We start from the raw sequence: 13,704 nt of genomic DNA on the forward strand, positions 1-13,704 counted from the left end.
AGGAAAAAAGAGATTGCTCTCCTGCTCAATTGCTTCTGGAGTTGCCCCACTCTTACCAACAGCAGCCACTGGTGACTGCGGCTCATCCACGAGCGGAGGTTCCCAGTCGTCTTCTGTAATAAAGAAAAGGTAAAAATTAATTGGACAAATCTAAGCTTACAACACATTAGCTGTCTGCCTCAACAGCACAGATTGTTGGGTCAATTGGTGAAGAGACATTATAACGAAAGCTTTATAATGTTCTTATATAAGGCACCACTTGCCCTTCTCGGCGCCAAATAGCGGCCGTTGTTTCTGGGGGACCCAGTTTAGTCATTCTGTTTTGTTCTGCCATATTCCTCACCTTTCACTCTTAATTATGCCTGATGACCTCACTATTTTTTTCTGCTGATACTGTAGTGATAGTCACGCAGGCCCCGAGTTTTACACATGTGGTTATCCTCTAACTCTGCACCTGCAGCTTTTTTACTCTTTCAATGGGTTTCTTTTTAATTTTAGTATATTTGCTAGTTTGTACTCATGCGTGTCCTCTGGCCCAGGGAGCCAGTTATACGCCCTTCCTTTCCTCAAAATCATCAGCGTCTAGAACTTCGTCAATGCCAATGAACGCCGACAGCTTTCACTTTGTATATCCTGAAGTAGCTGAGCTAATCCACTTTCATTTTTTTGCAAAGGTTTCCTTGTAATGCCTGCCTGCTTGCTTCGCCGCATATATGCGACACCAATGCCAAGGTGAGGCATACAAGAAAGGTGACAAACACTGCAGCCTGAGCCTGAGGGCTACAGAAAACATGCGCTTCGAGTGAAACCTCTGCATTTCAAAACTAACAATTTCCTTGAAACTAGCAGCCAAATTCGAAAAGGCTTTGAACATTACACACAGGCAAGCTGCACCATTATTCACAACAAGAATGTTGTTACCTTATCCCTGGAGCACCATCGTGTACAAGTACACAGAAATATGAAAATTTATGCGAAGAAGTGCATGCATAATGAAACTGCATTAAAGTTGGCATTCGTTCAAAGTGAGGCAGGAATGGCAAACAAGACTCAAAAACATCATCAGGAGAGAATGTCATAATGAATGCAGTTCAGGTTGCAGCACTGAATGCTTGCTCCCTCGTTGTCCGACGGTTCGGCAGTGGGCGTGGAGGCTAGCCCTCCAGTAGACAAGCCCGTGTCTTCCCACTTTCATCCTTCCCTACAACCACAGAAGAAGAAGAAGAAGTCACTCTCTGAAATCTCTATCGCACAGAGATAGCAGGCATCGGCAGCTGGAATATTTCATGCCTACGGTTTGACGTCGACGAGCCGGAGTATTCCCACAACTGGTAAGCAACATTTTGTAGTTTTTATAGAAAGTTATAGCATAACCTGATCCACGATCCGCTACTGTTATCTGCTTCCACGGTGCCCCACTTCGTACGCGCTAATTGGGTTCCCCTTAAGCCGGTGTACGTCTGCGCTAGCTCGTCTCTGGTATCTAACATCAGCATATAGCCCAGTGTTGGCGGTAACGCGTTGCAAGTAACGGCGTTACCGGTAACGCGTATCTTTTATCGGTAACTTAGTAACGTGCATGTTACCATTTCGGAACTGTAACGGGTAATGTACCTGCATTAACATTTTTCGGTAACTTGAGGTGTCACGTTACTAGTTACTTTTTGTTCCAGTTGTCCCCCACTCTGCCCTATTTTTTTTCGAAAAAAAGCGCAGAGCACCTCATTTGATATTGCAAACAAACAAACAGGTGTACTCGACGACCTCTGTTCCGGGTCGCATGCATGCCACAAAACACCTGCTCTTGACGACGCACCCAACTAAAAAAAGAGAGAATGGCCATAAAGCACCAAACACGTGCACGAACACGCATTCGTACACATGCCTTCACCTACCTCCCCTTCCTAAACCGCTCATACACACAACTCTCTACCGAGTGGAAGCATGCCGAGCATTTTTGAACATCACATTTTTTGGAATTACTGTAAATTTGTTGAGAGGTCAGCGATGTTTTCTTTGTTAAGTTAGAATTGATAATGAAGTGTCATTTTGTGTTTAATGTCATATTCAGAAAGTGGCTTCACCATGTGCCACCGAGATAGAACCCGTCACATGTAAGTCTGCAGCCAACTTTAGGCCACTACAACATTGGTAAACTCCTGGACATTTGTGCAAAGTATTCTAGGTAAATAAGTATTTCGCGTAAAATCGTTTTTTGGGCTAGAATTATTATGTGAAATCTGAGCTTTATGAAATTGTTATCTCGAGTTCTTAAGGCGAATACGCACTAATTAAAATTCATAAACATGAAGTAAGGGCAAAGTGACGTGCGGTACTTTTTTTGGTAACGGTAACGCGTAACATTTTTTTGCAGGTAACGTAGGGCCGTAACGCATTCTTTTTTTGTTAGCGTAACGAGTAACCTATTTAGTTACTTTTTTCGGTAACGCCTACAGCACTGATATAGCCTAAGGGAGGAGAGCGCTTACGTATGCAGCTATTTTCCGGGTAGCGAATGCACATTTGCTGAATGCTAGTTTATGTATCTACGCCTACGTATATCGGGCGTGCGGGCTGTAACGGCTCTTTACGGGATGCGTTGACAAGATAGCGGCGTGCATGCTGCTCGCCCGCATCAGGTAATATGGAGCTGCACTCTCGCCCACACGTCAACGTATACGCATCAGCGGAAAGAAACCCCTGTTTTCAAGATAACTTAGCGGTCTTCACTGTCTTAGGCCTAACTAAATGCAGTGCGTTATTACAGAGTGTTTTTGTCGCAACAACGACACCTGCCGAGGCAGTTCTCTAGCTTTAAGCCAGTTGTTGCATTTGCTGCTATTGCATAGTTTTTCTTCAAGCAACAGAAAAGAAGGCTTCCAATGCAGACACCTTTGTTATCAATGATACGGATCAAATTTTCTTGTGCCCAGCGTTGATGAGCTTTGACGTCTTGTTACTTGCGGGCACCACTGTTTACATATGCACCTGAGGACGCCACGGGATAGAAAATTAAAACTGTCGCGTTCGCGCCATTAGACACTCTTAGTTGGGCGTACGCAGAGACTCTGGGGGTAACGAATTCGCACGCGCAGAATATCTAGGCATCTCCTTGCGTCTTGTGGGCGTACGCACGCTATACACCATAGCATGCGCGCTAAGACTTGTTCGTGATCGTTTCTCGCTGATCCTTTGAGGCTGTTTTAGTCGCGATGAGTATACAGGATTGTTCTGAGCCGTCTACAACAGGCTTAACAGCGAGCGTTTAATGTCACTTCCATCAGGCACGAGCGTTATTTATCGACACAACTCGGATGCATTTCCTTAAGGGGTTGAGACATCAAATTTTTTGTTGGCGTGTTCGTTGTTTCATACATTGCGTATTGCCCCAGGGCGCGTGATACATGCTCCACGATTCATCTATATGCGGTACATTATGATCACATTACTTATACTTTGTGATTTCGGTTTCTGAGCGCCGGATGGTGTTGTGACGTCACTCACAAGGAACAGCAGCAACGTTGGTCACGTGGGCTTGAAAAGTAGTGGTACACGGACGGCTGCATCGTACCCACGATGTGCATACCAGTGCCCTTCGATATGCCGGCCTGTATTGCGATGTGCTGAGCAAAGCTAGGCGCGCGATGGGCGACATCCAAGCGGCTCGCTTGCTGCCGATCTCAGTCAGAAAACAGTCCGTGTACTCGCCAAATGAATGGCTGAAGGCAATTCCACAGGATTTTGCATTTACTGCGAGAGTACGCATTTCTCCCAGCCTTGTGCCCATGACGACAACTGCAGCTCCGCTACTTTTGCTTACATTACTTCAGACAGCAATTGTGTGTTCATTCGGCATTAAATGTGAAGATACGGTCTACGTACGATAAACAACCTCTTCGTTTTTTTGCGCCGCTTCTGCGTTCGCTTGTTTACGTAGTGTGGTAACTGCGCAAGAATCGCCAATGAAAGCGATCGCCGGGCCCGATTGGGGAGCGCTTCATAGCCAGATTTGGACACCGCGTATGTCCAGCGTTTCTCATCTTGTTGCAATTGCTTTTTCCGATTTGTGCAGCACCTGACTTTAAATTGCTTCATCTAAAAGTACGTTCATCGCTAATTTGCAAAGCCGGAATGACTTCACTTGTGGTCCACATATATGTGACGCCGACGACTGCTGCCGGGCGCTGCAGCTCCAACTGGATGGACACATCCTACGCGTACCGGCGGAGCGCCTACGCGCACGGGCGTACGCTGGATCCTGTCTGCGCATGCGCGAAGCGCGACGTGCGCGGAGGCGCGAGCAGGGGCAGATATCTGTCCATGTCAGATATCAGCGCCTGAGCGTGCGCGCTGGCGCGCGCGTCGGAAGCGGGGTCCGGTTTACAACAATAGAAGGTGCGGGGGGGGCCCTCCAGGACTCTTTTCTTGATGACTTGAAACTCTCTGAGGTTCCTGGAGCTTTTCTTCGGCGTTTAAGCTGTCCTTTCAGCGCCCCCCAAATCTCCTTTCTTCACGCTTGAAATTCCTTCGGTCGGCTCGAGAGGGGGAACGCGCCAGCACAGGGAGCATGGAGGTGGATGCCTTTTTTGACGCCCGTCGTGGCGCTGTTCGCGCAGGCGCTGTTCGCGCAGGCGCTCTGCAGTACGCCTAGGATGTGTGCATCGAGTTGGGGCTTTAGTCGGCAGACTGGGTCACACATGGTACAGAAGCGGCAATTCCTGCGCAATTTATTTCCGTCCTAAGATGTTAACAATCCTCGAATTTAAATCACTCTTGCGGAAACAATGATCTATGACCATGTGAAAACTAAACATTTTGACAGATTTACCTGTCTGGTTGGGTTTGAAGACTTATAATAAACTGCACATCTCCAACCAAAAATGTTAACTTTAACCCAACGTTTCGAAGCCGACTCGGCTCCTTCATCAAGGGTGACTGAGGGCAGTAGCTAGCGTCTTTTAAGTATGGAGGGGAGGGGAGGGGGGTGGAAAGAACGACAGCTGTGTCGCGCAAGGCGCGGGGGAGTTGGAGAATTTTTAGGTTGTTAGTCACGCTGGCGCAGTGCAGGGAGGGGCTGAATGGCGAAATTTTTGGTTGTCTTGAAAAGCGAAGTCCTTGTGCATATACTGGGGGCTGGTTTCCTTTTGTGGGGTTGATATTGTTCGGGGTGGTTTGGATATGCAAGGATCCCAGAAGGAGCCTCTTGTGGTAATTTGTTTCGGTTCCGAGGATGCGGGTCTCTTCAAAGTTGATTCTACGGTCGGAGTCCTCGGAATGTTCGGCTACTGGATTGCGCTCTCTTGCGAATTTGCGGACGCCGTTCTTATGTTGCCGAATTATTTCTTCGAAATTTTTGGCTTCGCCGATGTAGCTTGAGTCGCAGTCGGCGCATGGAATTTGGTAGACAATGCCTTCTGCTCTTTCTCTCGGCGGCCGGTCTTTGGGAACAGGTAGGCAAAGCGCAACAGTGTTTGTGGGCTTGTGCGCAACCTGGAGACCCGATTTTTTCAGGATTCGGGCGATGGTTTCGCTGACACCTCCGACATAAGGTAAAGTGACGTATTTGATGGTGGCATTGGTCTTTGTGTGTTGATTTCTTGACGAATGTTGCGTTTTTGACGTCGAATGGTTTTTTGAATAAAGTCTTTTGGGTAGCCGTTCATGATGAGTTCTTTGAATATCGTGCGTTGTTCTTTCTGTCAAGTTCTGTGCTGCAGTGTGTCTCAATTCTTCTGAACAGCGTCTTCACCACTGCTGCTTTATGGACTGTCGGGTGGTTCGAAGAGAAGTGGAAATACCGGCCTGAGTGGGTTGGTTTGCGGTATGGGCTCCGTGCGCTGGTATGGTGGCGCCACCAGCGACCACGTCGCCAGCGCCGCCTCGTGGCACTCGCCGCGTTAACCGGACGCTCAGTCACGGCCGGTCTCTCGAAGGGAGAGCGCGCGCGCCCTCCTCGAGACTGGCCCTGGCGGCCCTGAGCCTTCCTTCATGCCCGATGCGTTCGCGCCAGCCCGGCCTTATAGCAGACGCCGCGCACTGACCGCGATGCCATTCTAAGTCAACGCCTGCTTCACTGCGGATTTCAACGCATTGAAAGCCTTGACGCCACTACTGCTGCATTTCGTTTCAATTGCTTTCAGGTTGGGCTGATAACTCATTCCAAGCAACCATGATTGTGTTGCATTCTCGACGGCTCTGCAATATCCGGCAGCGCAGTTGAGCTTATTGAGATTAATATATGTACCTTTACAGTTTGAGAAACAAGGCTCTGACCCAAATAATGAATTCAGCTATGTAATTTACATCAACTGTGACATCGACTATGTGAATGGTCGGCTAGAATTGCGAAAAACGCAAACTTGCAGCACATATATATCAGATGATAGTGCTCTATATCCTGCAGGGTCGACACTGCTTTACTTTGTGTATTCCTCTCAGAGAAGCATAGCTCTAAGCCTACAAAAATACGATGGGTTTCTTCCTAATTATCTTCCGCAGGACTTTCATTTCAGGAATTTCATGAAGACACCAAGTACATGAATTAATTTGGCCGTATTTTTCTTTTGGTAAATACTAAAATATAAAAAGGCCGCCGCGGTGGCTCAGTGGTTATGGTGCTCAGCTGCTGACCCAAATGACTCGTGTTCGATCCTGGTTGCAGCGGTCGCATTTCGCTGAGGGCAAAATTCAAGAGGCCCGCGTACTGTGCGATGTCAGTGCACGTTAAAGAACCCCAAGTGGTTGCAATTATCTGGAACCTCCTACTATGGCGCCCCTTATATTCTGCGTTGCATTGGGACGATAAACCCAATTAAAATCAAAATATTAATTCCCGAAATAAAGGTTTGGTGATGTGAAATGCAAGAAAAATATATAGAGAAATTTGAACCACCCTCTTTTTTTCTTTTTATTCGTCCAGAACGGGACCTGAGATCTCATAAATGCAACAAATAATAATACAAATTTTTAAAGCACTGAAGGAAATAAAATGATGAATTAATACGCAAAAGCTTAGGTGAAACAATGTGAAAAACGACATAAGCACTCCATTGACGTCGCTCCCACTGCATACACACACTCACGAAAAAAAAGCTAGAAACAAAATTGACACGCTGAACCACCGATGAACATAACAAACGAAGACTTAAACTTCAGATGCTAGTTCCAAGAACTTCACCGTAGACCATTTCCTGTGACTGACTGAGCGCATTCCTTCGCTCTACGTAAAGACATAAAGCAGCTCCTACCAATAATATCGCATTCAAAACACCCCAGTCAATGTAAACCCTTTCCCAGTTCACACTCATGAATTTGATTCCACAGTGCAGTCATTTCCGGCACACTCTCTGTGCATGAGTGAGTATGCACAATGTCCAAGGAAAGCGTTTAAATATATTTGCTACCTTGACTGCAGTGTTTTTATACCTGTTGTGACATTGGGTAAACACAGCAGTAGGTAGAGCACCCATAATTATCCAAGTTTGTTTTCGCCTTCGGACGAAACACCTCACCGCTCGCCTCGCTCACTGCAAACTGAATCAGAGAGCTTCGTTGGCTGCGTCCGCCTTTCGCCACCGCTGTTAACCAGGTGGCGCCACTCGCGCGCGCCAAACTGCAGCGCACGGAGCCTATACGGAGAATTGAAGGGTATTGTCGTCTCGGGACACGAGGACGTCCAAAAACAGCAGGGAGTTTTCTTGTTCCACGTCTAGCGTGAACTGAATGTAAGGTTCTACGGAGTTCAAATGACGAAGGAAATTTTGAGTCTCAGATTTTTTGATGACGGCGAAGCAGTCGTCGACATACCTGAGGAAAATCTTTGGTTTCGGGTGGAATGACTTGAGCGCTCGCGGTTCGACGTGTTCCATTGTTAAATTGGCCATGACGACAGAGATGGATGCTCCCATTGCTGTTCCTTTCACTTGTCGGTAAAATTTCCCGTTTGACGAGAAGTGTGTGTTTGATAGGCACAACTCCAGGAGGCGGCACACATCATTTACACTCAGCGGGGTTCGTGCGCTGAGTGTGTCATCGCGTTGTAGGGCGTCACGGGTAGTGGCCACCGCAAGCTTCACGGGGATGTTTGTGAAAAGGGACACCACGTCGAAGGAGACAAGGCATTCGGCGGCCTGAAGGGTGGTTTGGTGCGCCCATCAACGCCGGAGTAATAATAATCATTGGTTTTTGGGAAAGTAAATGGCGCAGTATCTGTCTCATATATCGTTGGACATCTGAACCGCGCCGTAAGGGGAGGGGTAAAGGCGGGAGTGAAAGAAATGAAGGAAGAGGTGCCGTAGTGGAGGGCTCCGGAATAATTTCGACCACCTGGGGATCTTCAACGTGCACTGACATCGCACAGTACACGGGCGCCTTAGCGTTTTCCTGAATTGACACCGTCGTCGCCAAAACACGCTGCACGAGAATCTGATGGCGCGTTCACACTTGGACATTCAGCGGCGAGAGGAAGGGGAATCCGCGGCCGCCGAAATGCTGTCTCGTTCACACTTCCGGCCACCGCATCGCCGCTCATCGTCTGTGTGTCGTCTGCTCACGGCATACACAGATGTGGCAAGAGGTTAATCGATGCTGTCTACATACCAAAACCTTATGCACGCTTGCGTACGCTAAATGCAGCTATTTTGTCGGACGTTACGAGATTTCTAACATTCTCGCTTTTTATGCGCCCAGTGGCACCATCTGGCGATTAGGACAGGAACCATTGCTGTCAACAACTCGAAGCCCCTCTTAAGCCTAAAAGGGGAAAAATCTTCACCCGAAATTAAAATTAAAGCAAATTTATCGCTCAAACGTTTTCTTATGGGCGAGATAAGGCAAAGCGAAAGACCGCTGGCTCTTTCATGGCCTGTGAACGTGCTGAAAAATGCAGTAACAGCGACGAATCCAGTCCGAAGCGAGGCGTCCTGCATCGAAGGGCGCCGCCATGTTTGTCGCCGCGGGTACTCGCCTTCCTATTGGCTGACGAGATTCGGCGGTTTTTTTCCGGCGGCAGAATTCGGTCCTGGACCGATCGGCCTTTCCGCTGGGTATTTCGGCGGAATTTCTGCCGCGGAAGAGGATTCCGCTCGCTCTCGCCGCCGAATGTCCAAGTGTGAACGCGCCATAAGGCGGCATTATGGTACCTCGCGCATCATAAAATGAACCCGCACGGACTGGTAAGTTCATAAAAAGACCGAAGCTGATTCTTTTCGTCCTCTGATGCCTGCATTCTTGGCTCGCAATGTCGTAAGTGCTGGAAGGCGAATGCGCTGTACGCAGGCAAAAATGCTCAGGCACAAACTGCCTTACGCTGCGCCGTATAATACTGCGTATGTGCGGGCATATGCATGTGTTTTTGCCAGTGCGCTAATTCAAGGGCTTAGGAGCAATTCAGTGGAGTCATCCGACTGCGCATAATAAGTAGAGAGCTAGCTCTGTGCGACTGTTCGTTAATAAATGGACACTTGATTGGTCCCTTAATTACAAGGAACTAATTTCTACTTTTTATCTTAGAATAGTTGCAGTACGTGTCGGTTTGGTGTCCACTCTATTCATGCCTCTAGCATTAGCTGGTTTCTTATAAAGGTTTAAATCAATGAGACTGCCAATATTTGCGCTTTGTTCGTGCGCACAACCTTCTTGAAGTATAACTGAAGTTGTCTGGAAATGCAACAATACTTATTTTTCACTGATAAGCCTCTTTTCTTACGTGTTTTTAGACCGCATCAGCTGCTGGTAATGTTGGCGGTCTGTGGCCCGCTGGGGCCTAGGTATAACTTAGGGCGGAGTCATGGTGACAACTTGGTCTGGCGCTATTGATTCGCATCACCCTTCAGGCTTCAGCCATCGAACTACATAGCTCACGTTAATGAACTGTCAAAACAATTTTGTTTGAATATCAGGCGTTCTGCAGTTAAATAAAGTGAATCGAAAAAAGGTAAATATAAAAAAAAAGATTTTGATGGCCGAGGAGGGGGGGGGAGGTGCGCCATGGCAGGAGTTCGCATAGGGCGCCGAATGAGGTAAGGCGAGCCCTGAACGTAGTCGCTCGCTTCGCTCATTCGTAGCACTGAGAAGGTGTAGTCGAGAACAACTATAGTCAGTCTCATATACGAGAAGGTTTCGCTCGACCGCCGGTGGGGTGCCACCTGGCGCGTTAGCAACGGCGTATATGCCGATCAGCGCAGCAACCGCTTAGCCGCCGAAAGAAGCGCGTTGCCCATGTCGCCGTCCACAGTACGTCAGGTTCCTGTGCTGTGATGTCCCTGCTATTTATTCACTGATATCATTCAGCGCATCTACATCACCAAGTACGACATACAGCGCTAGCGATGTGTCTCGATCGGAAGAAAGAGCTGTTACGGACTCTTTTGGAGCTGAAGTAGTATATATTAAGGCGTAAGCCTTTATTGGCTCATGAGTGCCAAGGACGAAAGTTGCACACGGAAGTTGTCCGCTCGAACTGTCAGTCATAAGTTGTATGGTAAATAAAATAAAATGTAAAGGTTCATTAAGCCACAGTTGAAAGCAACAGATATCAAAAGAAATCAAAAATTGAAAACATTAACACGAGAACAAAGAATAAAAATAATACAAACAAAAATAAGAACAGATAATGCCGAAAAAAATGAAAGTAGAAATAAAAGGGTCAACAATAACAAAAAAGTGGAGAAGAATGGGAGAGGAAAGAGTTTTCGCATTTCCGCTCGTAAGGAGAGAAGTGTAATTCCGTAGTTTTTTTAGACGTTTGTTGCATCCAATACTTCACGGAAGGTGATCTTACATACAGAGGAAGCCCATAAGAAGTTTTTATATTTTATGTTCTGTATCGCAGCAAGAACTCAGGGGACAAACTTCAGCGCTAAACTTCCACTGAGGCTTTATTTGGTGCACACAGAATTTTATACATGAAGAAAAAGCGGTACGCGTCAGGTTAGACAAGAAAAATTCTGAACAACAACCTTAAAAAGTAAATGCAACTCGTTTTATTGGTTGGCATACTGCCCCGAGTCTAAAAATGCCATATAATTCATTATCATCGATAATGACGGACTGCTGACGCAGCTCTCAGGTCCAGCTGTTTCGACTGCCAACCTGTGGAACCTGTTGTATTTGCTTTTTAAGGTTGCTGTTCACAAATTATTTTGTCTCATCTGACACGTATCGTTTATTTATTCATGTATAAATTCTGCGCGCACCAAACAAAGCCCTAGTGGAAGTTTACCGCTTATGTTTGTCCCCTGAATTCTTGAGGCGCTATGGAACATAACGCATACCCACCAGCCCGAAGCATCACAATGTTAAGTTTTTATAGCTTGGAAATTTGATATCTGAAGCGATTTCAAACCAGAAAATCTCTTTTATTTTTCTTTCCTCTGCGCAGCGGAGTAATATGGAAGTCCGGGTAAGAACCGTACTAAGGAGAAATTGGGTCTTTCATCTCGTGGTGTCGCAAGACGGAAACAGGTGAGGAGCGCTTCTATGGTTCGCTACAGTACTTTCCTAAACAGCGTGCTTCGTGGAGCTTGGTTCAACTGCTTTCGATGTTGTCTTTCTCTTCCATGTCCAACATTCTTGGACAGTAATATATAATATTGCGACATCTTAAGGTGCTGCTATTAAAATATTGAAGAGAATGGTCCATTTTTCTAATGCGTAGGGAAATCTTTTCTTTGAAGTTTTCCCGTCGCTAGCATCGAGCGGTTAAGACTGCCGCAGAAAACAAACAAGGAAAGATTTTGATGACTGCAAAAATATTAATAGAAAAAAAATACCACGCCTGCAGAAGGGAGAACCGCAGATATATATTGACTGTTAAAGTGAAATCTTATAATATATAAAAAATAGTGTTCATAAACTCTTCCCCGTTCAAAAATGCTTTTGTCCAGAATTGTTAGGTATTCTTGTTCAAACACTAAGTATCCCACTCTCTCTCTGTGATTAAACCTGAGTTCATATTCAGCGACGGTTCATAGCAAAGATGTCTGCTGGGCTAATTGGTATAACATGCAGAATTTTGAAACGCGAACTGAAAGACAACAGACAAAAAAGCAGAACGGGACAATGGTTTGTCTGATACTGTTCTCCTGCCCTTTGTCTTTGCTTGCGCTTCCTTCGAATTTATGGTAGCATTTCGCATACGTAACTACTAATGCATCGTTGGATGTGCGACAGCTGTTGAAAAGGGGGGGGGGGGGGGGGGGATATCAATCCAACCTTGATATCATGGCTGTTCCCGCTGATATTGTCAGTTAGCTTGCTTCGAATGTGCATGAAGTGACTGAGGTTGTTGTCTAACATCCTTCTCTCACCTGAATGATTTTCTTAGGTACTTGCCGGGACGGACCTGCTTCCGCTGCCACTTCTGTCACTACCACACCTGGACTTTAAATGACTTGTATACACACCTGCCAACATGCGAACGCAAACGAGCGGCACGGAGAGCGGCTTACTTAGAACGCCGCCCAGCACCTGGCGATGCCAATCAAGACGTCTTGGGTGGTTGAAAGGATCCCGAAAGGGGCTCCAAAGGTTCACAATAAAATGCTTGTGTTATGTAGATTGCAGGCTACGGAGATTTCATGCCGCGTACGACCACTAAAAGCGAGCGAGAAATTTACAGTATATTTTTAAAGTTCCCGCTTTCGCACGACCCGGGGACCAGCGTTGCCGGCTTTCGCGCCAAATCTTGCATACGACGGCAAGTCGAGCAAGTGGCCTCAGAAGCCGAAGGTTTTCATTGCTTCGCCGCAGCAACGCTTTCACACGTGACTCAGCTACCATGGCTGCGGCCACTCTTGCTGGTGGTGGTAGCGGAGAGGTCGAGTGGGCAGTGCAGGCGGAGAAGTGCAAATGTTCCAGTGTGCGGATCATTGGTATTATAAAACGCAGTATAAAAATTGCAGCTGAAGGATATTTGTGAAGGGGCGTCCATTAACATCCTAAGCATACCGCAGCTGTACTGAGAGCCCCTTTCAGAGGCCCTTTAAGCTCGAGACCCTTCTTTATCTATTGTTTTTGCCATTCAAAGGTTACCAGTCAGATTTTTTTTTATCGTGACGCTGATATTGTTAGCACGAATGCTCAGTGTTCCACAGATTATGCAGCTATAAGTCAAGGAGTAACTTTCTGTTGCTCGTGCGATTATATTGTATGTTATGTTACGAAAAACAGTCCAGAAATGCATTACCAGCAAGTTTCTCTGCACAGCGGAGCGTATTTTTAAACAGCGCAACAAAAACAAAGCAGATTGTGCGCCTAGCTAACGTTGTGACGCTCTAGGATGTACGCAGGCTTTCTAGAGGAAGAACTCCACGAGCCGCATGCGCCAATTTTAGCACAGCCAATAAAACACGGGGTATCTTGCTTTTGAAGCACAGCAGCTCACTCGCTACTACGCGGCAAGAAACCCGTGCAGCTCCGATGCAGTTCAAATGAAAGCTTCGCAAAGACGAGAAAAAGGAAGACAAATTGTAAATTGTGGGGTACATCCCGAAGCGACGCATTGGTTGTAAGGGATGCCCTAGTAATGGGTTTTGGAATAACTTCAACCACCTGGGAATATGACATCCCAGAGCACACAGGTGCCATTCGCGCGTCGCATTAATCGCAACGCGGCGACTATTAAACCCGGGTCGTCGGCTCAGTCACCGAGCGGTCTAACCACTTACCCGTCGTGGCGGGCGTAGAAAAACTACCTAAAGTACT

General features: G+C 46.8%; 1 long non-coding RNA gene across 1 annotated transcript; it reads left to right on the forward strand.

Moving 5' to 3' along the window:
• Positions 1-1,261: 1,261 nt before the first annotated feature.
• On the forward strand, positions 1,262-12,556 carry LOC144121418 (uncharacterized). The gene is made up of 3 exons (XR_013312620.1): positions 1,262-1,331; positions 11,381-11,463; positions 12,326-12,556. It is a non-coding gene; the product is annotated as an uncharacterized LOC144121418 (long non-coding RNA).
• Positions 12,557-13,704: the final 1,148 nt, after the last annotated feature.

Source organism: Amblyomma americanum, chromosome 2, assembly GCF_052857255.1.
Source record: "Amblyomma americanum isolate KBUSLIRL-KWMA chromosome 2, ASM5285725v1, whole genome shotgun sequence".
Classification (NCBI taxonomy): Eukaryota; Metazoa; Arthropoda; class Arachnida; order Ixodida; family Ixodidae; genus Amblyomma; species Amblyomma americanum.